The following is a 23067-nucleotide window of genomic DNA, read 5'->3' as shown; positions in this document are numbered from 1 at the left end:
AGGAAAGGTGGCCACAGCTTAATGGTAACTGTGCTGTTATTTTTAAAAGATTAAATAAATATCGTACCGCAGCTTATCAACAACAAGAAAATCCTGAATTCAGAATTTACTAGAGTGCTTTTCCTTTGTATCAAACTTGAGGAAATGACAGAAAAAGGTAAATGAGAAAAAGAAAAACAGAATAAGCTTAAAAACACTCTCTAATTCTATGCTGCATCCTGCATCCATCAGAAATCTAATCTAATAGTTTACATACCCTAGTTACAGTCAGGTTGTCAGGGGTGCTATAAGCTCAATCCTCAAAGCTGTTCTTCTTCCCCCTCCCTGACCTGTGCCCCCCCCTCTTATTCTTCCTCCTCCTCTTTCTTTTTACAAATACAAGACAGTACAATATCGATTAGTAAATTACTGATAGTTTTCTATAATAGGGATGAAAACAAAACTATTTCTGGACATCCTTAGGTACCCAGAAAACCATTTTTCCAGAACCTCTTAATCCTAGTACTGTAGTAAACAGGATGACTTATTATGGTGGTGTTTGAATTTGCGCCCTTTAATTCTCAGGTGAGAATAAATTTAATTTTTGCTTTCAGGAAATGGGTATTCTAGAAGAATAGGGGATGGGAAATCAGAAGGTCTTGGTGACCTTGTTAAGTTCAGACCTAGATGGGCTCCCTGACTGAAACAGAGCAGGTACCCAACACCTGTTTGTGGAGTGAACTTCATCTGCCTATGCTTTGACTTCTCATCTGTTCAAAGAGGTTGGGCAGAATACATGACCTCTTAGGTTCCTTAGAGCATGGAAATGTGGGTTCTGTGGTATTCTGTAATTCTTGATTGTTTAGGGAACACGTAAAGATCATTTGGGGGCAAATACAATTTTTAGATTGCTATGTATAATAAGACCTAGTATAAACTTTATTTTATTTTTTATACCTTTATTGGAGTGTAATTGCTTTACAATGTTGTGTTAGTTTCTGCTGTACAGCGAAGTGGATCAGCTATACGTATACATATATCCCCATTTCCCCTCCCTCTTGACCCTCCCTATCCCACCCCTCTAGGTGGTCACAAAGCACCAAGCTGATCTCCCTGTGCTATGCGGTTGCTTCCCACTAGCTATCTATTTTACGTTTGGTAGTGTATATATGTCAGTGCTACTCTCTCACTTCATCCCAGCTTCCCCTCCCCGCCCCACCGTGTCCTCAAGTCCATTCTCTACATCTGTGTCTTTATTCCTGCCCTGCCACTAGGTTCATCAGTACCGGTTTTTTTAGATTCCATATATGTGCGTTAGCATCCAGTATTTGTTTTTCTCTTTCTGACTTACTTCACTCCGTATGACATACTCTAGGTCCATCCACCTCATTACAAATATAAACTTTATTTTAAAAATTGAGTCTTCCTCCCCACTTTAGCTTTGTTCTTTTGATTGTACACGACATGCTTTCACATTTAAAGAGTGAGGCCCTTCTCTGCACAGAAAGTAAAGCAAATCATTATTGCTGGAGATACAGAAGAATTTGTTTTCTTGAAAGTTACCCATACCATTTAAAATGTTTAATATCATTAGGGCTTAATTAATGCCCTTAATTAACTCTTAGAAACGGGAGCAGTTTCTTTTCCTGCAAACGTCTCTGTATACTTTTGATTTCAGGATCACTATCTAAAATGTCAAAAATATAAATATAGGACTGCAGAATGCAGTTAATATTTATTAAATGCCTATTATGTACCAGATACTGTACAATACATTTGCATATTTACATATGCTATCTTCTTTATTCTTTAAAGAAACCTAAGAATTAGGTATGATAAATTAGTTTTGAGAAAATCAAGGCTAAAGTTCAAGTGATTTGCGCAAGATCCAAGAGCTAGTCAATGGTGGAATGGGAATACGAACCTAGTTACCCTCAGAGAAGAAGAAAATTATTTCAGGAATAAATAGTCCATTTCAGACATGTTGTGGACTATGTCACTGTGCAGTTGATAGGAAGAGGAAAGACCCTGAAGGTAGCAGTGGACGAAGGGCTCTGATGGTCCTTGAGCAAAAGTCTTCAGTAGAAGTGGGTGTGGCCCCCCTTCCAACTTTCACCTTGAGGGGAGTTGAAAGCTTCAGATGACATTCCATTTTGAATGTTGTGGGCTTGGGAGCAACACATTTTTATTTGATTAATGTTGGTTGTCATGGCAAAAATCTAGATTTTCCATTTGCATATAAATGAACCCAGATAGTAAATACTTCCACTTCAAATATGAAAAGCCTATCTGTAGCGGATTGAAGGTCAGGAATATTTATGACTTTTTTTATATCATGCTACAAGGCAAATGAATATTATGTCTTTTTTTTTTAACTCAGACTTTATTTTTCAATTTCTTTTTAACTTCTTGCTTAATATTTGAAAAAAAAAATTCCAAAGGCATTTGCGTCTATGCACTTCTTACTATTTTGAAGAAGTCATTCCTAAAGCCTGGAATTCTGTCTTTAAAAGATGGACGAACACCATTTTAATGTCTAGAACACCTTTGTCATATGGGTCGTAATGAAAACCCTTAGATGATCAAGGTTAGATGAAAGCATTGAAAGGTCATCTAGTCCTGGGCTTTGAATAAGATCTCTTCCAAGGATTCTCTCAAGCTTGAAGCTTTATACTTTTGTGCTATCTGAAGTTTGCCCATGAAATGTATGCTTTTGACATATTTTTTTAAAGAAGAAGTTTTGATTCTCATGGTAAAAGAGCTCAGATGTCCAGTAAAATTCAGATATAAATTCAACTGGTTAGAGTTCTTTAAAAAAAAATTATTATTCACTGACCAGCTCTTCAAGGAAAAAAAGAAACTTGGCTACTTAAAAAATTAACTGTAGATCCTCTTAAGGATACCATATATCAAAATAAGTGTTAGTGGTATTAAAGAGTTAAGTTTTAAAATCTTGGAAGACTTCAGTCAAAATATCTCAGAAATTTCATAACCTTTAGGTCTCTGCCTATAAATTGATTGTAAATATTGAAAATCAATAACATATATATATTTTTAGTGGAGAACTATGACTATATTTTCTTCTTGATGGTTTCACTGACATCCCCTCTGTGCTATTCAAAAAATGCCAAATAAATTATTATTTCTTACATTGTACCAATTGCTCAAAATCATGTCTTACTTCAGGTTTTTCGTATTTACTACATTAGATTGTCTCAGATCATATTTTTCTTCCGGTTTTTAGTTGCCTTTCTTTTACATACTTGAGAGAAAAAAATATATTTCTACTTTTTGTAACGCTGCTCCTTGATTGCACCGTGTATTTCTTGTAATCCTTTACATTCTTTTTCTAGAAGGCATTGTTCTTGGAGATTGCCACTGATTTCCTGTTTTAATTTTGACCAGTTGTTTTCTAAGGCCTGTTGCAAAGCTAACATCTCAAGAATTATTTTCAAAGAACTCTTGAGCTGGCTTCGACATTATATACCACTAATGTCTTTCTAATAGGTCTTTTCATCCCTATTTTGTAGGAATACTACTTGACATCTCTTTGTAGTTATTTAATTAACATCTCAAATTTAACTGATCTTCTCACTAGACCTGCTGTGTGCACAGGCTTCCTTCCTCACTTCCTCTGTTAAATGACAACTTCATCTTTCCAGTTGCTCAGGCCAGAATTCTTAGAACCACACTTGACTCTCTCACACTGTACATCTAATCCAACAGGAAATGCTTTATTGCCAGAAGATATCAGAATCTAACCAGACCTTTACTGTAACCATGTGCATCACTGAAGTGGTAGGCATACTACTGTCTCAGAATTGTACATGACCAAATGACTCTGTTATCGTTAACAAACTGAAACACTTAAGAGGTGACAGCTAGGCTGGTACCATGTTTTGATACATTCTGATTTGAACATGAAATTATCTCCCATCAGATACCCTTGGCAGCATTTGGTAGCTATTTTCAAATAATTTAGGGACTGTCAAATAGATGGAAATAGTAAGAAGTAATTGTTGGAGTTCACATTATCTGTCATTTATACGGCAACTTCCAGTTTATAAAGCACTTTTCATAGCTATCTCATTTGATCTTCATAATCTTTCTAGGTAGCTATTTATGTCACTGCTTTGCCAATGAAGAAACCGAGGCTCAGCATCTAAATGATTTGGCCTATCCTTGTTAATGGCGATGACATCAGAATTTGAGTCTGATTGTTCTGTTTCTAAATCTTATACTCTTTCCATTGCTTGTCTTCTGTCTTCTAGGAGGCATAATTAGGACCAGTAGTCTGAACGTATACACATCTTGTAATTAGTGTTTAACGTCAGAATGTGTCCCAGAGATGGCAGATTTTCTGTCAGGGCCAGTGTTGGGGTAGACACGGGTCTCTTCCCACTTCCCCCAAGCCCCCTGCCCCTCCACCAACTTGCCCACCCTGGCCAGGGATCCTGTGGAGATTCCACATTGATTAGGTAAGTCTTTGGAATGCCTTCCAAATATCCTTTCAGAGAGGAAATTCTGTCATTTATAAAGGCCTGCGGGCATGTTTGCTTCTATAAGAACCCATATGTCAAAGATACTGCTGGGCCTTCTTCTTGCATTCTCATTTTAATAGAGCTACTTTTTATTAAATTACTGAAACTACTAAATTTTTGTTAAATTATTGAAACTGCTAAATTATTAGTCATAACTCCTTCTGTCTTGTCTGTTAATTCTTTAATATTTGTATTATTTTTTTCCATACTATGTATTTCACCCAGTATATTTAAAATGGAAGAACTTTCCTGACAAACGGCTGAGAAAATAAATTCTGTATTTCACATGGCCAAATGATATTCATCTATTAATTTTTCTTGTTTTTTCTTCATTTAGAGTACTTCAACATTTTTATATTAAAATCTCAAAGCAAATCACTTCTGACAATTTTATGATTTGTTTTTGTGTTTGCCAATCTTTATACATTGATATAAGTGGTCTTCCCATCAGGTTTATGATTTTTTTTGAAATTTTTAACATATAAGAGAACATATTTTCATGATATGGTTTATGGAATCTGTTATAGAAGGAAGATTTATTTTAGTTTTATAATCATACATAAAGTAATTCTTACCTTTTATCTCATAGATTTTTTCAGCCAAGCAAAGCCTTTTAAAAATTCCTTTCCCTCAAATTCATTTGTGATGAATTTGTGAATTCACCAGGGTAATGATTGGTTTTAAAGTTGATGTTGGAGACTTGCCTTTTCCTCTACTCCTCTGTCTTTTTATTTGGGAAAAGTCACTTATGGATGACTTAGGCTCATCTTTCAAAAGGTTGATATGCTTTTCTCCTTTCTCTTTCATTAGTAGTTGTGAGTTAGACTGGAATTGTAGACATTGACTTGATTTATAACTTTTGCCCTAGAAGATGAATATTAGGGTACTTTGGAAAGTAACCAGTAAAAGACATTTGAATGATTTTAGCACAATGTGGTATACAGATGAAAGAAACAAAGGAAAAAATCCCTGGGCGTTGCAGCTGAGCACTGGGTAGTATGACTTCTCTTTATTGGATTATAACGTTTGGTTTTGGAAAAAAATGCAAAGAGTGCTGATATTTTCCATTAGTAGACTCATCATACTTTATATGATGTTTCTTGGCTATATTACTTCCAATTCAGTTTTCAAAGTTGTCCACAGAGTTTTCACATTTGATTCTGTCTTTATACGGTAGCTACAGGGTAATTTGGTGGCTTTCTTCTACATTTTACCTTTTCAGTGAATTAAAAAATATGCCATCTTCTACAGATTGTTTGGTACTGCCAGGATAGAGACATGGCCAGTGTCCAATTTCCAAACTCATGTATGATCACAGGAATGCTGCAGCAAATGAATTAGCACTTTTTGAATAAGGCTGTCCTGGATTCAAGCCATGGTATGCTGGGGCCGATGTCACAGCTGACAAGATGGGACCATGCGCATCTTTTTCCAACTCCATGTTCAGTAACATCACCTTGGCAGTTTGAAATCCCTTGCTGGGAGTATTTACACCATGGGAAGCAGCAAATATTACAAACCAGAACTCTCCCCTGACCCCAAAGAGCTGGTTGGTAAACACAACACTGGTTCAAGCACACTTAATTTGTGTGACTTTGCTCGCATATTTAATCTCTCTGGGCCTCATTTACCACTTCTCTAAAATGTGGGAAGCTAGTACCTACTTCACAAACTTTTTGGAAAAAATTACGTGAGATAACATAGGTTACAGCTTTTAACATAGCACTAATGAATGGCTGTAATAATGATAATGATAAAAATAATCATTTCAAACTCAAATGGATTGTTTACATTAATTTACAGGACTGCTTTAGTCACTGTTAGCTAAGTAAGTAGCACGAGGAACATGGTGGCAAAATGCTGGGAGAAATGTCTAGTTTTAGGTGGACGCATTCTTGGTAAGCTGTTTCTTGTGTTAGTCTGACTTTTTTGGTTTAATTCAGCATCTAATTTCAGTATGTATCATACGGCAAACCACCATGGTAAGTCCAGTGAGGAGTATGTTTTGTGTTTTGCAGCCCATTTCCTTTTGCTGCTTCTGAAACAGTGAGTCAAACAGTTCTTTTTCTTTTTTTAAATATTTATTTATTTATTTGGCTGCACCTGGTCTTAGCTGTGGCACGCGGAATCTTCATTGCCGCGTGTAAGATCTTGGCTACGGCATGCGGGCTCTTAGTTGCGGCATGCATGCAGGATCTAGTCCCCTGACTAGGGATCAAACCCAGGCCCCCTGCATTGGGAGTGTGGACTCTTAACCACTGGACCTCCAGGGAAGTCCCAGTAAACAGTTCTGTAAATATGCACCAACAATTTATTTTGTGTTTTTATTCATTCTATTTTCTAAGACAATTTTATTATATTTATTTATATAATATATATTTTCTATATAATTATGATTATAATATATATTATCATAACAGGTTGAGAAATAAATGGGAAGCAAGAAATTTAACATACATAAAGAAATCAGCAATTATAGCCCAGTGAGTACAACAGGAAGATCACTGTGAATGAGGGAGCTTTTCCGTGTTTGTTATTTTCATTTTTCCTGACTTTCTCCTTGTGATGATCAGTGATAAAACTGGGCTGGTGTGAATACTCTCAGAGAGTCAGCTGGAGATGCTGAGCTGCATTTTGCTCTTTTGCTCGTTTCTTGAGAGGACAGAATCTCAAGGGCAGAGTGGGTGGAAGTAGCTACCTAAGGAGAAGGAACTAGGTTAAATCTCTGGGGCTTTTGCTTATAAAGCAAAGGAGAACAGGGGAGGCTGGTCTTGACCTGCAGATCAGCCCTGAGGCCGATCAGAAGGGGCTAGAGTGCGGTTTCCTGACATATGGAGCAGTTAGAGAAATCTGGTGATAAAAGGAAGAAGGTGCCTTGATAGCTTGAGGAGAAGGTAACAGGCAAGGGAAAATCAGAGATGCAGGATGTGAAATCAAATGATGGAACTTTCTGTCTTAATGTAGACCATCTGGTCATCTTATCTTTAAAGCAGTGATTTCTCAGACATTTTTCATCTTATATCGTGATGACCATATGTCCCAGATTTCCTAGGATGGGCCAGATTTCAAATATTTTTGCCATTGTTAGGCCATTAGTCCCAAATTAGGAATGGAAAATATGATCACTGTTCTTACACACCTCTCCTCCAACTTCTGTCACCTTTATCACATTCAGTTTCCAAATAGTTAATAGCATCACTAAGCAACTGTCCAAAGCAGTCGTTCTCAAGTCTGACTGTGTATCAGAATCATCTGGAACGTTTGTTAAAACACTGGTTCCTATGGCACCTGCTCCACCCCTGTAGCCCCCCTCCCCCCCAATTCAGATCCATTAGGATCTGGAAGATATTCAGATATCTGTATTTTTAACAAGTGACGTATGTGACACAAGGCAGCTGGCTCATGGACAAGTTTTTGGAAACCAGTGGACCAGTCAATGCTATTCACATCTTCCTCTGAGCATTGCAAAGCCTCTTACAACAGGACTTCTCATAAGGGGGTTCTTTGACTTAAGGAATCTTTGAACTCCTAAAATTTTAATATTAAACTTCTGAGTATGAGTCCATAAACTATTCCCTGGGAGAGGACCATAGCTTTAATCAAGTTCTCAGTGGAGTTAATGGCCAAGAAAGGATGCAAACCCAAGGCTTATAGGCCAAATAATACAAGGAGATCATTCAGAAGGTGAAAGGTACTTTTTTCAGTGGTCTTAGACTTCACTGCCTTCACGTTTCGTTTCGTTTCGTTTCGTTTCGTTTCGTTTCGTTTCGTTTCGTTTCGTTTCGTTTCGTTTCGTTTCGTTTGTTTTCATCTTCTAACCGGTCAGAACTAATTATTGACCTAATAGGAGTCTTTTTTCTGGGTTTAAGGAAAACACACACACGTACACACACACCAATGACTTATTCTAAAGCAATGATTCTTCTCTCAGACAAGTATTTTCAATTTTTTCAACCGGGAACATTTAATAGAATGTGGTGTGTGTGTGTGTGTTTGTTTGTTTGTTTGAAGGGTGATGGTTTGATGTAGGACTATCTGATCACCTCATGTAGCTTCTCTGTTTTCTCAGCCATTCCTGTCCCCCCAGCCCCTTGCCCTCCAGCTTTCCCTGTGTATCCACCAAAAGAGGTTATGGATCTGTGATGCAGTGAAATTCTGTCTGTTTTAAACTTATGGGTTAATATTCTCCAGCTGTGTTGCCTCGGCTCTAGGGAGACTTTTTCCTTGACAAGCATTTGTGGTTTAAGGAGCCAAGCAATAGATTGGAAACTTCAGGGCTAAGAGTTCTAACTCTGGGTCTGCCCTGACACAGCGTGTGACCTTGGGCAATTCATTTGATCTCTGTCCAAACTCTCTGATGCTTGATAACAGGATTTTCTAGAAATCTCCCTGCCAATAAAGACATATGGAACCACTCCTTGGTTCCACAAGGGAAGGCTACACTTCATTATCCTTCAGGCTTTTAACTCTCTTTCTCCATTTGCCCACCTCCCTGTACCAGGGACTCCAGAGTCTTACTGTGGGCTGTTTTCCCAAGTCTTGGTACTACTGTCTTACTTTTCTTTCCAAAAACACATAAGCAGTGCTATTCTATTTCAGCCCTCCCCAGGATTCCAAACTTTGTCCCCAAATACATACCCCACAGAACTAAATTGCCTGGGCAGTGTGAACTGTGCATAGCTGGACTCTGCCCTGGATTTCACATGGCTACTGTAAATAGAAGAGAGCTAAATTTCTGTCTCATTTTTCTGCATTCTACAAAGTACAGTTTATTGTTTTATGAGGCTACACAAATCATTTTTATACTCCATCTACTTTTTAACATCTCCTTTTATAGAAAATGATTAATAAATTTTTTTAAAAGCAATACAATTCTGAGAATTTTTTTTTTTTTTTTTTTTGTAGGAAACATGCACTATTTCAGCTGTTGGACTTTGTTAGAAGATTATTTGCTCAGATAATATGTGTCTTTTAAGTTTTGGGAAAACACACACATACGTCCCAGTGTGTGATCAAGAATTTGGTGGAGTGGCATGAGAGAAAATTATGTTTTGTGAGGAACTTTTAGATTCCTGATGATTGCTCTTCCCGCATTTTAGAATAAGGCTGGAGCAGTAGAGTCGTGAATATTTTTTTCTCACTGATATTTTGTTCTGCCTTCTGTCTCAAGACATCATGTCTCACTGGACATTGGGTTTTGATATTTTAGTCAGTTTATTTCTGCTAACGTTAATTAAGGGTCCTTTAAAATACTAAGAAGAGTCAGCATGTGGTTCTTAGTAAGTCAATCCAGTGGACCTGAGTTGAACAATTAATGGAGTAACTTAGGTTGTGTGTTATAAGTCAGACGCCCTCTGACTTGGCGTGGTGTCTGGTGGTTACTCTTATGGGGCGGAGGACCTTCCTTCCCCTTGGAGATTCCCTCACTCTCCCCTTGGTTTGAGGCTGCCCCAGAGCCCCCCACCCCTGGTGTGTCTCCCAGGTAGCTTCCTTTCACTGTGGACCATCTCTCTACTGAGATCTCTTTTGGGTGATTGCCAACCTGGAAATTGTTTGATAAACCATCTGCTTATTATTCCTGTGCAAAGAAAGTGTATTACAGTAACAGTAATGGTTAAGCACTTTTTAGTATACGTCATGCATAATTTTGCATTTAATCATCACACTCATCCTGTGAGGTCTTTTAAATACCCACCTGTGGATGAAGAACAAAAAAGTGTCAAGGTAATTTGTCTAGACTCACACAGGGAGTAAAGGCTGTCTGATTTGAGACCTGCTTGCTTACCTCATGCACTCCTTCTTTGAAAAATAGCCAGGTGCACCTTTATATATGGTTTTAAAACCATGATGTTCCCCAATCACGGGAAGAACTGCGATATGTGTGAGAGGAAGATGAAAAGTGGAGGAGCAAGTAGATATGGCTCTGCCTCTCCCCTCTTTCTTCTTTTTCTCTTACACACACGCACACACGCATGCATCTGCACACACACACCAAGCTGAACAGATGATCTTTTATTTGTTTTCACACTGGACTTCCAAATAATGTTTCATATGAAGAAAAAACTTTCTCTGTAAAATACAAACAAGGCTTGAAAATTACTGCTTTCTACAATCCCACTTATCATAGTGTTTTATCTCCCACCCCGCCCCGCCTCCGGATCTGGAATTGCTAATGTGACTCAGATGTTAGCGGAGGTCTTCCTTGACTCTGAGTTCGCCCTGTCCTTTGAGATTTAAATAAAATTGTCTCAGTCCCCCATTTCACATCTCCTGGAATGTTCCAGTGCCATCCTCTAGACTTCTGCACATTCTTGACCAGTTCTCCCAATTCCTGGTGAACTCTTGACCTCCCGCATCCTATCTCCCCCAGCCACCTTGCTCCCTCCCGGTGCTCCAGGCTGGCCCCAAGGGGAACTCCGTCCTCTTCCCTGCACCAGCATCCCCGCTTCATCCCCAGCTCACGCCCACATGGCACTCTTCCATAGCGCAGACCTGCAGGCAACAGGAGAGGGTTTATATCCCAGCAAAACCTTTCAGCAGAGTGTGAGGCATCCTTGTTCGTAAACATTCTTAAGCCACTTTGCCACCAGAAAGTTCCTATTCGCTGCATTCCTTTGCCACCCCAAGTCCAGACCTTCTCAGCTCCTCTACCCCCTCCCACTCCCTCCCCCACTCCTACCCATTCAACCCCCTCCCTTTCTTCTTGTCATCCCTCAATTCAGAATCCCTGGCCATTCTTCAGCTAGGCTTTGTTTGCTGCCTCTTTCTTAACCATGTCTCCCAGAACCTCACCTTTTCTACCCCAAACAACTTATTAGGGTATTTTTCTAAACAAAGACAGTTTTCTCTCCAGGAGGAACCCTGGTGCACGCTATTGAGATGAGGTTCCCCCCAGCTACATGAACACAGTATAGCTCTATTGGAGGGATAGACCCAGGCGGAACAGCAGACCCAAACCAGAGGCTAGCTATCACCCTTGTTGGAGAAGAATCAGGGGCCTGTGTAGAAAACTAATAAGAACCTACTGTATAGCACAGGGAACTCTACTCAATATTCTGTAATAACCCATATAGGGAAAGAATCTAAAAAAGAGTGGATATAGGTATATGTATAACGGATTCACTTTGCTGTACACCTGAAACTAACACAACATTGTAAATCAACTATACCCCAATAAAAATTAAAAAAGAAAAAAATGTTCACATTCTGTGAAGTACATATTTGTCTTTTCTTTTGAGTAATAAAACAGGTTAAGCAACTTGCCCAAAGGGCACAGAGTTAGAAAGCAGTGGGTCCTGCTTGGGCCAGGCACTGACACTTCCAAGCTCTTCTTCTCTACAGTACTGCGCTACTCAACCACCTAGTGGTCAAAAGAACACTTCTCTTCCTAAATGTTCTAGTCCACCTTCTGGCATCCTTGCTCCCCTGGGGCAGTTCCTCAGGCTCCGTGTCATTTTTCTGCCTCCTGAGAGACTCTTCATAGAATTTGAGGGATGCAACTATTTTCATCTTCCTTCTGGGAATATGTGTTTTTTCCAGTATCCAGCAAAGAATGGAGCTTAATCTGCAAGTCATGTTAAGTGTATATTTGGATATCTGTATTTCATATTAAGTGTATATTTGGATATCTGTATTTCTAAATGAAATGTGCTTAAGTAAACATTCTTTTTTCCCCCTTTTTAACAATAATGAGTGAGCTCATAGGGAAAGGGCCCAGACAGTCATGGGCCTAATCCTGGTTCGACATCTTCTTGTGTATCCCGTGGCCATTTGCTGATCTTCCCTTAATACCTACTTCCCTACCATAGTGCTTGGTATTCAGAAAATGCTCAGTAAATATCAGTTTCTTTCCCTTTATATTGCTAGTTGAAATTCTCCCATCAGCTGATTTTCTTAGTATTTGTTCAATATATCAGATGGTTTCAACATTAGAAGTGGAGGGAAGGTGATGTGATGTATATATTCTACTTTTCCAGTTCTCCTTAGCTTTTTATGTACATTTTTCTTATAATAAGAAATGAAATGATCATATGATTTTCATTCTTCAGTTTGTTGATATGGTGTATCTCACTGATTGATTTACGTATACTGAAGAATTCTTGCATCCCGGGGATAAATCCTACTTGTTCATGGTATATGATCCTTTTAATGTGTTGTTGGATTCGGCTTGCTAGTGTTTTGTTGAGGATTTTTGTATCTATGTTCATCAGTGATATAGGCCTGTGATTTCCTTTTTTTGTGATATCTGTGTCTGATTTAGGTATCAGGGTGGTAATGGCCTCATAAAATGAGCTTGGGAGAGTTCCTTCCTCTGCAGTTTTTTGGAATAGTGTGAGAAGGATTAACTCTTCTCTAAATGTTTGATAGGAGTCGCCTGTGAAGCCATCTGGTCCTGGGCTTTTGTTTGTAGGAAGTTTTTAAATCATAGTTTCAATTTCAGTACTTGTGATTGATCTGCTCATATTTTCTCTTTCTTCCTGGTTCAGTCTTGGAAGGTTGTACCTTTCTAAGTTTTGTCCTTTTCTTCTAAGTTGTCCATTTTATTTGCATATAATTGCTTGGACCTACTGTATAGCACAGGGAACTCAACTCAATACTCTGTAATGATCTATATGGGAAAAGAATCTAAAAAAGAGTGGATATATGTATACGTATAGCTGATTCAATTTGCTGTACAGCAGAAAGTAAGACAACATTGTGAATCAACTATACTCCAATAAAAATTTTTTAAAAACCCACACACTTAGGAAGGCCCATTTTGAGCTGGAAAAAAATTTGGGGGTACTTTAATGAAATAAACATTTATTTACATATTAAAAAAAGAAATGAAAATAGAGCTCTTTCTGAATGCCAAGAGGAAGAGGCCTGTTATCCGGCTCCTACTTTTGGTGAAGATTGAAAAGCAGGTAGACAAGAGATGGAGGTGGCTTCAAGCCCATGAGAGGAAGTCCTCTGCAGGGTTGGTGGTACATCGTGTCTCTAAATGTATGAAGGAGTGAGCACGGTTCTCACATCCTCAAAGGGAAATCATGTGCCTGTGTTCATTGGAATGTAGCAGTTTACTGACTTTTAGATTTTGGATTCTTATGTTATCAACATTGACTATATTGAATGATTTTATATCCAAATGTACTGTGCTTTGTTGCTTAAATGGGCTCGTTCAAAGGCAAGGTGCTCACCACAGTGAGGCTGGGTGGTTAGTACCAATCCAATAATTTGGCAGATATCTTCTTTTCATTTATGTATTTATTTATTTTTAATTGAGGTATAGTTGTTTTACAGTATTGTGTTAGTTTCTACTGAACAGTGAAGTGGAGTTCCCTGTGCTATACAGCAGGTTCTCATTAGTTATCTATTTTATACATATTAGTGATATGTATGTCAATCCCAATCTCCCAATTCATCCCCCCCCCAGCCTTTCCCCGCTTGGTGTCCATATGTTTGTTTTCTACATCTGTGTCTCTGTTTCTACCTTGCAAACTGGTTCATCCATACCATTTTTCTAGATTCCACATATGTGCGTTAATATATGAGAGTATAATATAATATATAAGAGTTAATATACTCTTTCTGACTTCCTTCACTCTGTATGACAATCTCTAGGTCCATCCACATCTCTACGAATGACCCAATTTCATTACTTTCTATGGCTGAGTAATATTCCATTGTATATATGTGCCACATCTTCTTTATCCATTTGTCTGTCGATGGGCATTTAGGTTGCTTCCATGACCTGGCTATTGTAAATTATGCTTCAATGAACATTGGGGTGCACGTGTTTTTTCTCAACCAGAAGCGCAAAACATCCCCACTGTGCTTCTCTAGAAGCACTGATCAGGCAGATAGGATTGAATCATCAGAGGATGCCGTTTAATTTCGCCTTAAGTCGGTGGTTCCCGTCAGGTGAGACATCCACAGCCCGCAGGCTCTCTGGCTTGCACAAGGGTTCCTGTCACCGTGAATGGAGAGATCTCACCTGACAGCAAATCCTGCTCCTTTTAGCATCAATAACTGCAGGCCAGAAGGGAATGTGTGTCCTACATAAAGTGATCTTTCTCTTTTCAGGTTCTAAATTAGTTCTGAAAGTGAATAGTTGTAAAAATGTTGACATTTACTCTCTGTTTAAGCATGCTTGCTATACGGTATTGGTTCTCAAACCTCACTCCCCAGCACAGTTGTCAGATTCCTAGGTGCCACCCCTCATCGGTTCTGATTGAGTTAACTTGGGGTGGAATCCAAGAAGCTTGGCTTTTCCAAAGCTGCTTCTTGAGTATTTCCACTACAGGTAGTGCCTATCTTTCACATAACTACATTGCAGACAACGAATACATACAGATACCTCCTTTCCACCTCTGAAACGTCTCTGTTCTTCCACGTTCTCCTCAGTTCCTCCACCGAAATCCCATGTGGTTTTTTGATAAAAAGTTGTTTTGCAAATATCCTTAGTTTCTATGGGCTCTGAAGTGGAGGGAATTCAACAGTGGGAATCAGCACAGGTAATGCTGATTAGGTAATTAGATCCCGCTAATGCAGGGATCTCAGAAAGTCTGATTTGCATGAGCAGTGCCTGGACCCTGAACCAGAGCCGTATTTACTCTGCTCATCTCTCTTGTTTAGGGACAGTTCCACTGCAGACAGCAGGATCGATTATAGCTAGTTTAAGTAGACGAAGGTTTGATTCAGGGGATTAGGTGCTTCAAAACTGTTGGAAGAGCTGGACTAGAAGGCTGACGTCCTAGAGGCAAGCTCCCAGAACCCTTCTACTGTGCTCAATCAAGGAGGCCACCACCACCTCTGTAGGAAGCTGATGATAAGGAAGCCATTGCTCCCAGAGGTCTGCTTCTTCTGCTGCCCTTAGGAAAGCAACAGTGCCCACTAATCCAGGAAAAACTCAATTCAGGAACCACATAGAAAGTGGGATCTTCACACTCTGCTTCTCTCTCCACATGACTCACTATTCAAAATCAAAATTTCATGTAAGGGACTCCCTGGAGGTCCAGTGGTTAAGACTTCACCTTCCAATGCAGGGGGTGCACATTCGATCCCTGGTCAGGGAGCTAAGATCCCACATGCCTCGTGGCCGAAAAAACAGAACATAAAACAGAAGCAATATTGTAACAAATTCAATAAAGACTTTAAAAAATTTCATGTAAGTTCATCTGACTGGTGAAAACTAAGCGCTAAGTCTTGCCTGGACCCCTAGTTTCAAGAGTGTCTTGGATTTTTACCCCCAAGTTTTAACTCCTCAGTCTCTTGATAACTAGAAGAGAGTTAGAATAGATCTTGGGACCAATATATTCTCAGCATCCAGTAATTCCCTTGAAGCTTGAATATTTTCACTTCACTTTATTACATTTTCCTTAGTATCGTTGTTTATAAAGTTAATTTGGGTCCTAGAATTCTGTGATTATTTTATTATAGTCAGTGTTTCTGTGAGGGGAAAAACATTTCTAGAATCAAAGAACATTCGTATCAATATATTTTTAGATTGAAGCTCTTTGTAATGTGGAGACTGCCTTTTAGGAGAAACTATCTTGTTACACACATGTATATGCATATGTATAGGTGTTTATGCTATGTGTATTCTATGAGTGCAAATTATCTCGAATAGTACATATGCTATAATTAGTATTGAGGTCCATAATGATCCACTGGAGGCCCAGCCAGATTCTGAGTGCCATAACAATTAGATAACATTTATTGAGCCCTTACTTTGCACCAGGAGTCATGCTATATGTATGTGTTCTTAATCTGAATTCTTACAATTCTATGAGTTTGATATTATTATTATCAGCCCATTTCACCAGAAAGGAAACTGAAACTAAGAGAGAATAAGTAACTTGCCCAAGATCCATTGCTGGTAAGTGGCACAGCCAGGACTTGAATCTAGGACTCAAATCATCTAACAAAATTAATATTAGTGTAACTTTAGTGTAGGTATTTTATTTTAATCTAATACCAGACTGTGAAATTTGTTTTCACTGTTTCTTTCTGCCTCTTTGCTGGTGTGTGTGTGTGTGTGTGTGTGTGTGTGTGTGTGTGTGTGTGTGTTTGTGTGTGTTTTGGACATGTTGAGTTTGATGTCCTATGGGGCCTTCTTTTATCTTCTCATCTTTGTTTAGCATGAAATTTAAGATAAAAAAGTTTATTCATCTACAGCTCCAAAAGAAATACTAACCCACATTTGTCCAAATGGTAAGCAGGAAAGGAGAATGTATAGGTTCACAGCTCATCAAAAACTAGAACACTCTTGTGATACTTCACCATCTGGTGGTCAGAAACTCAAATGAGCCATCTGGGCACTAACTAAGCAAAGACCATGTTATTGAGGTACCTTCTAACTTAGCTGAGAATTCTGTTGTATCTTGGCCATTAGCCAGTTCTGAGGACTGCTGGCTAGCTGTCATGTAAAAGTGGAATTCTCAATCCATGCTCTAACCCATGCAGATCTTAGCATATATAAGAATTGTGTGCCTTCCTGTTTGCCACTGTCAGAGGTTCTGGTCCTATACTACTCCACTGAAAACCATTTATACTGAGGCCACTTGTGACCCTTGTAGTTGTCATATCCAATAGCATTTTATACTCTTGACTACTTGTCCTTTCTAAATTCTGTCCTTTCATGATTTCTAGACATGTACACTCTCTTGTACTTTTCCTTCTGCCCTTTTAGTCTTCCTTCTCAGGCACCTCCTTAAAAGTTCCTCTTTGTTTTGTCAGTTCCTAAAATTTAGATATTTATCAGGGTCCTTTGTTTGGTCTTTTGGGTTCAGTGGGAGCTCTTGGCAAGTCTTAGTAACTTCTGAATCCTAACTTCATCCCCAAGGAAGAGGGGTGATTAAGTGGAATCAAGGGCAATGACATTTATTAGAACCACGTGCAGGGGAGTCTCTCACTCTCTATCTCTTGATTATTACCGTTAGACAGTCCCTCTCTTCCTCCCATGAAACTGGGAGCAATATGGGTTTGGAGCCATTACTGCTAGGGAAATACCTTATCCGGAGAATACCTTGGTGTCTGGATTAAACAGTCTCTATTCTAGACCATGGCAAAACCCCTTGCTGTGTCCTCTTGCTTACCTCAGTTTGCCTTTCCTTTGACACAGTTTTCCTTGACACCAGAGTGGTCAGTGACAGAGGACTGAGACTTGTGTTTCAGTTGAGGGCAAATGGGCTAAGCTACACCTCAGCTTCTTGCATGTGTTGTAGATCCTTTGCATCTGCCTCTTGATTTTAGAGCATGGATGGTCCAGTCTCGCTCACCCAGAGACTTTCTACCCTGGTGAAGGTATAGTGGTGGAGTGTTACAGTGGGAAAGCATACACTTTGGCGTCATCTTAGTTCTTGACCTCTAAGCTTGTATTTCCTTGAGGAACTTGTGATGGGAGTTTGAGGGTAAAGGGTAGAGCTTGGGAATTCGGTGGCAAGACATAGTTTAGGATTCTGGCTTCTGAATATCTCTTAATAGATTTCCATCATAGTCATAACATACACGACCTACTTCTTATTCTATATATTCTTCTTTTGCTTCTAAACAGAACTCAGCAACTGCATATATGCCAGCATTTCCAGTATTCTTGTTTTCAGTCCAGTTGTCCCTCTACTATAGGCCAGACACACGTAGTCACGTGTCATCTGGAAACTCTGCCTTGTTCCACAAGACCTCAAACACTTGCCAAACTAAACTTGTAATCTTTCCGTCTCTCACCTCCTGAATCTGCCTTTCTTTCTGTAGCTCACCAATAACAGGCATTCAGGTCAGAAACAAAGAGGTCACCCTTGACCTGGCTCTCTCTTAGCCCCCGCATTCAACCTGTCATTAAGTTACACAGAGAGAACCTTCATGGCTACACGGCTTGTGGGATCTTAGCTCCCCGACCAGGGATTGAACCCGGGGCTGTGGCAGTGAAAGCCCTGAGTCCTACTCACTGGAATGCCAGGGAATTCCCCAGAGAGAACTTTTAAAATAGCTTCCTTGAATCCACCCCCCCTTCTTTACTCTCACTGTCACTGCTTCATTTAGGCCTTCATCGTTTCTCACGTTTTATAGCAATAGCATCCTAAGAGGTCTCTCCAATTACAGCCATCCCCCAACAGCTTCCAGCTATACATGGAATGGAGTTCAGTATTCCAGTACAAAACCGAAAACCTTCGTCTCGCTCCTCGCTCCATCTCGCTCCTCGCTCCGTCTCGCTTCTCTTGTCCTCTCACTGCCCATGCTGTGTTCCCATGGATCGGCGTCCGGTCCCAGAGTGTACGCTCTCCATCCGTGGCCCAGGGACTGCCACCCCCCTGCTCCTGCTGCCCCAGGTGTCCTCACCCTGAAGATGCTGCTCCAGAGCCGCTCCCTCCTCCCTTCCTGACCCCTCTGCCTGGGACTTGTTCCTTCCATATCATCTCTCAGCACCCTTTGCTTTTCTCTATCGTAGTACTCGCCTCATCACAGTGTGATTTTCCATTTCCCCAACTGTTTAATCATTTTCTACTAAACGGTGATCTCCATAAGATCAGGAACAGAAGCCCAGCCCAACACACAGCCTGATGTTTACTGAGCATAATTTATGTGGTTTAAATCAGTGAACTATATATTTGTCCAAAAAGAAAGAACCTTGTGTGCCATCCTTCAGGACATGTGAGATCTAAATAATTCAGCCAATCATTTGAAATCAGAGTGTCCCTCATATAGAGAGTAAGTCATAAACTAAGGGCAGAGAGAAGATTCTCTGTTCCTCTCTTCCCAGGGGCCCTCAGAGTGCTTAGATGAAGACCGTTGAGGATGGCCTTGAAGGTAGACTCGATTTGTCAAGAGGTGGAGGGACTTCAAAACTCCAGCTATGAACAAGATTTGGGGGACCTCCAGGAATCCTATGTGGCTAGAAAAGGGGGTGGGAGTGTGGAAGGAGGAGGGGGTTAATTTTGAAGGACCTTGAGAAGGTTGTCCTTGACCTTGACCTTGACTGTGTTGTCCATAGTCACATAGTCTGTAGTAACTGAGTGGAGAATCAAGTTATTTTATTTGAGAATGAGCCAGGAAAGTTATTGCTCAGAAGTAGTGATCAGAGTTCGACTGCCTCATCTGTCAGATTATGTATGTATCAAGAGTTATCAATCTTGAAATCTGGATTATATATTTTATCCAAATATAAAATTGACATTACATGTAAAATATGTAATGACCTTTCAAAAGATCTGTCAGTCCACAAGCAGAGCTCCATTTTGTGAACTGCAGAGTTAGAATGAGAAGCTACAGAGTTTGAGGAAGAACATCTCTAAATTTTTGAGGCCAATTTCAATGGGGGAAATAAAACCCCAGCACTTCAGGGGAGGAAGATTTCAGGGGCAGCTTGCCTCTATTCCCCCTGACTTCCGGCTTCCTGCTTCTCCGTTTAAACCTACACTTAGGCACAGAATGGCCCTTACCTCCCCCTCAGTTGGTCAGCTCAGTCCTACACTTTGTGCTTCCCCAAATTTCCTCTACCCCCTTCTTTGTGCTTTCAGGAAACCCCTGCTCTGCCAGCAACTCCCCGACTTCACCTGCTCTTCCCTTTTGCTCCTCCCCTAGTAGCTGTTTCTCAGACCAAACCTAGAGTCCTCTGATGCCAGCAACCTGTCAGGTCACACTGAAGAAGGAAACCCCTTGTCCTGCTCCACTCAGGAAGTGGGGGAGGAGATCTGCTTCTTCATTCTCTCCTGCTGCTTCTGTTTGCATGATAAAATACCTGCTCTCCATCCACAGTTGCTCAACCCAGTATCTGAGAACCAAGATACTGTTTCTTAGAAAGGAGTAACGACAAAACAAGGATAAGCAGAAAGTAGAAACAGCAGATCTCTCACTGTAACATCATTTGTGGTGAAAGGATCTTGCATGTGCACCATTGTGATGTTGGAACTCAGGTGCTGTCTTTCTCCTGTTCTCATTTCCTATCTTAAATGGAGGAGAGGGCTCTTCTGACATGAACACAGTGAATGTTAGAAAAACAGAGCCAAAAAGGAACTCTTTTTTGAGTACCTGCTCTATGCTAAGACCTTTCTGAATCCTCATGACAGAAAGATAATGAGATATATGTTCTGTCCCCAAAGAGCTCTTGGTTTAGTAGAGAAGGCAAATTTATAACAAATATGTTGAAAGTTGTGTAATAGCGTACACACAAGATTCAGAGCTAACAGAATGGGAACTAATTGTTTGGGGTGTGCATGTGTGGATATGTGGATGTGTGTGTCTGAGAGAGAGGGAGAGAAGGGATCTCATTTGTTTCACATGAAACTGCTCTGAGATAGTCATTAATATCTCTCTTTTACGGATTAGAAAATTGAGGCTCAGCGTGGTTGTGTAATTTGACGCAGGTTATCTAGCAAGTGGTTACCTTGACATTCACACCCAACTCTGTCCAAAGTCCAGAGTTGTTTTATTTCACTTTAGTGTCTCCTGCCTTCATAACCCCATGATCTAGGATGGTAGAAAAGAACAACGGAGTGGAGCTAGGAAACAGTATTTGTTATCACGAGCACTCTATTGTAACGTAGATGTCTTGTGCAGCTTTACTCTGCATGACTCCGGGTTTCTCTCAGCACTGTTTCTATGTAACAAGAAACCATTTAGCCTTAAACAGGCACTCCTGATTTATGTTTAATAACACCTTTTCTTCCTAACTTTGGCCGTATATGCATGTTAATGGGTCTTTTAATGTAGTGTGCATCCTGGATGAGATTACCCTGGGACATTTGTTGTCCTGTCACCAGCTGTTTAGATTTAGTTTTACAGATTGAACCTTCAAGAGGTTGTTTTTACTCATCAAAGAACCAAATCAGTAGTTGGCCTACATGTTGGCAAAAGAGCCCTTTCATGATTGGAAACACTGCCTGAATTTGCATCTGGGTAACCGTGGGAGGGATAAAGTGATTCGATGTTAGACTTTTCCTTTTTGTAATCAGGAAGGTAATACCATGGAGTTCTTGGATGAGATTCTTCTTGTAGATGTCCACCACTTCTGAGACCTAAGACCAGTTCTATCTCAAAATTCCAGGTAGAGTATGACAGACATAGCGAGAAGACCACTGAGTTGAGATTCCCTTGCTCGTGGACAGGGCTTTCTCTTTTCTCTAGGAAAATAGAAGTCTGCTTTATTTCTACAGGGATTTGAACTTTTTCCTTTGAGAACTTGGAGTTATCCCCACCTTTGACTTTTAACCCAGCATGGTTGTTGAAGTTACTGGCTTCTTTCTTTAGACTCTGACCTTACCCCCTGCAGATGCCCACAGCCCAGAGCCCTTTCTAACTGTTTTACTGGAATGCTAGCTCCAAGGAAGGAGGACCTCATTCATCACAGTATCCCTGGAATGGTGCTTTTCATAAGTATGTGTGTAATAAAGTTGGTACCACTAGATACTCAGGACGATCCATCTGAGCCTGAGACTGATTTCCTCTTGGGATAGAAGTCCCCCTCCATTCTTGGCCATATGTCAGCATCACAGCAAAGCCTTTTTTTTTTCTTTCCTTGAATTTTTTTCCCAGTTTTATTGAGATACATTTGATATATAACATTATATTGGTTTAAGGTGTACAACATAATGATTTGATACACATATATATTGCGAAATGATTACCACAAGTTTAGTTAACGTCTATCACCTCACATAATTACAAATATTTTTTCTTTGTGATGAGAACTTTTAAGATCTAGTCTCTTAGCAGCTTTCAAATATACAACCTTATAGCTGGAAGCTTGTAACTTTTGCTACCTTCACCCAATTCCCCCATCCAGCACCTCCCACTTCTGGCAACCAAAAAATCTCTTTTTCTACAAGCTTGGTTTTTTAGATTCCACATATAAGTGAGATCACACAGTTTTTGTCTTTGTCTGACTTATTTCAGTTAGCATAATGTTCTCAAGGTCAATACATGTTGTCGCAGATGGCAGAACTTCTTCCTGCTTTTTATGGCTGGATTCACATTTTCTTTATCCATTTATTCACTGATGGACTCTGGTTCTTTCCATGTCTTGGCTATTGTAAATAATACTGCAATGAATGTGGAGGTGCAGATATCTTTGGGATAGTGATTTTGTTACCTTTGGATATATCTCCAAAGTGGAATTGCCAGATAATCTGGTAGTTCTAGTTTTAATTTTTTGAGGAAACTGCATACTGTTTTCTATAGTGGCTGCACCAATTTGCATTCCCAGCACCAGTGCGCAAGGGTTCCCTTTTCTCCACATTCTCGCCAGCATTTGTTATTCTCTTGTTTTGTTTTTGTTTGTTTCTTTGATGATGGCCATTCTAACAGGTGTGAGGTGATATCTCATTGTGGTTGATTTGCATTTCCCTAATATTTAGTGATGTCAAGTACCTTTTCGTGTACTTCTTGGGCATTTGACTATCTTCTTTAGAAAAACGTCTATTAGTGAAGCTCTGATATACTCTTTTGCTTGCCTTTTGCTGAAAGATGAGAATTAATGCCCTTTTATCTTGGGCCTGGCATAAAGCTTATGGCTCGTAAATGCCAAACTTTCTCAGCTGAATCTTCTACCTCTGAGTCCCCTCTTAGGTGC

General features: G+C 39.8%; 1 protein-coding gene across 1 annotated transcript in view; it reads left to right on the top strand.

Moving 5' to 3' along the window:
- Positions 1-23067, top strand: part of SUGCT (succinyl-CoA:glutarate-CoA transferase) — a 684446-nt gene that overhangs the window by 446874 nt on the left and 214505 nt on the right. The window lies entirely within an intron of this gene.

Source organism: Phocoena phocoena, chromosome 9 (genome assembly GCF_963924675.1).
Source record: "Phocoena phocoena chromosome 9, mPhoPho1.1, whole genome shotgun sequence".
Lineage (NCBI taxonomy): Eukaryota > Metazoa > Chordata > Mammalia > Artiodactyla > Phocoenidae > Phocoena > Phocoena phocoena.
This window is presented reverse-complemented; position numbering and strand designations above follow the sequence as displayed.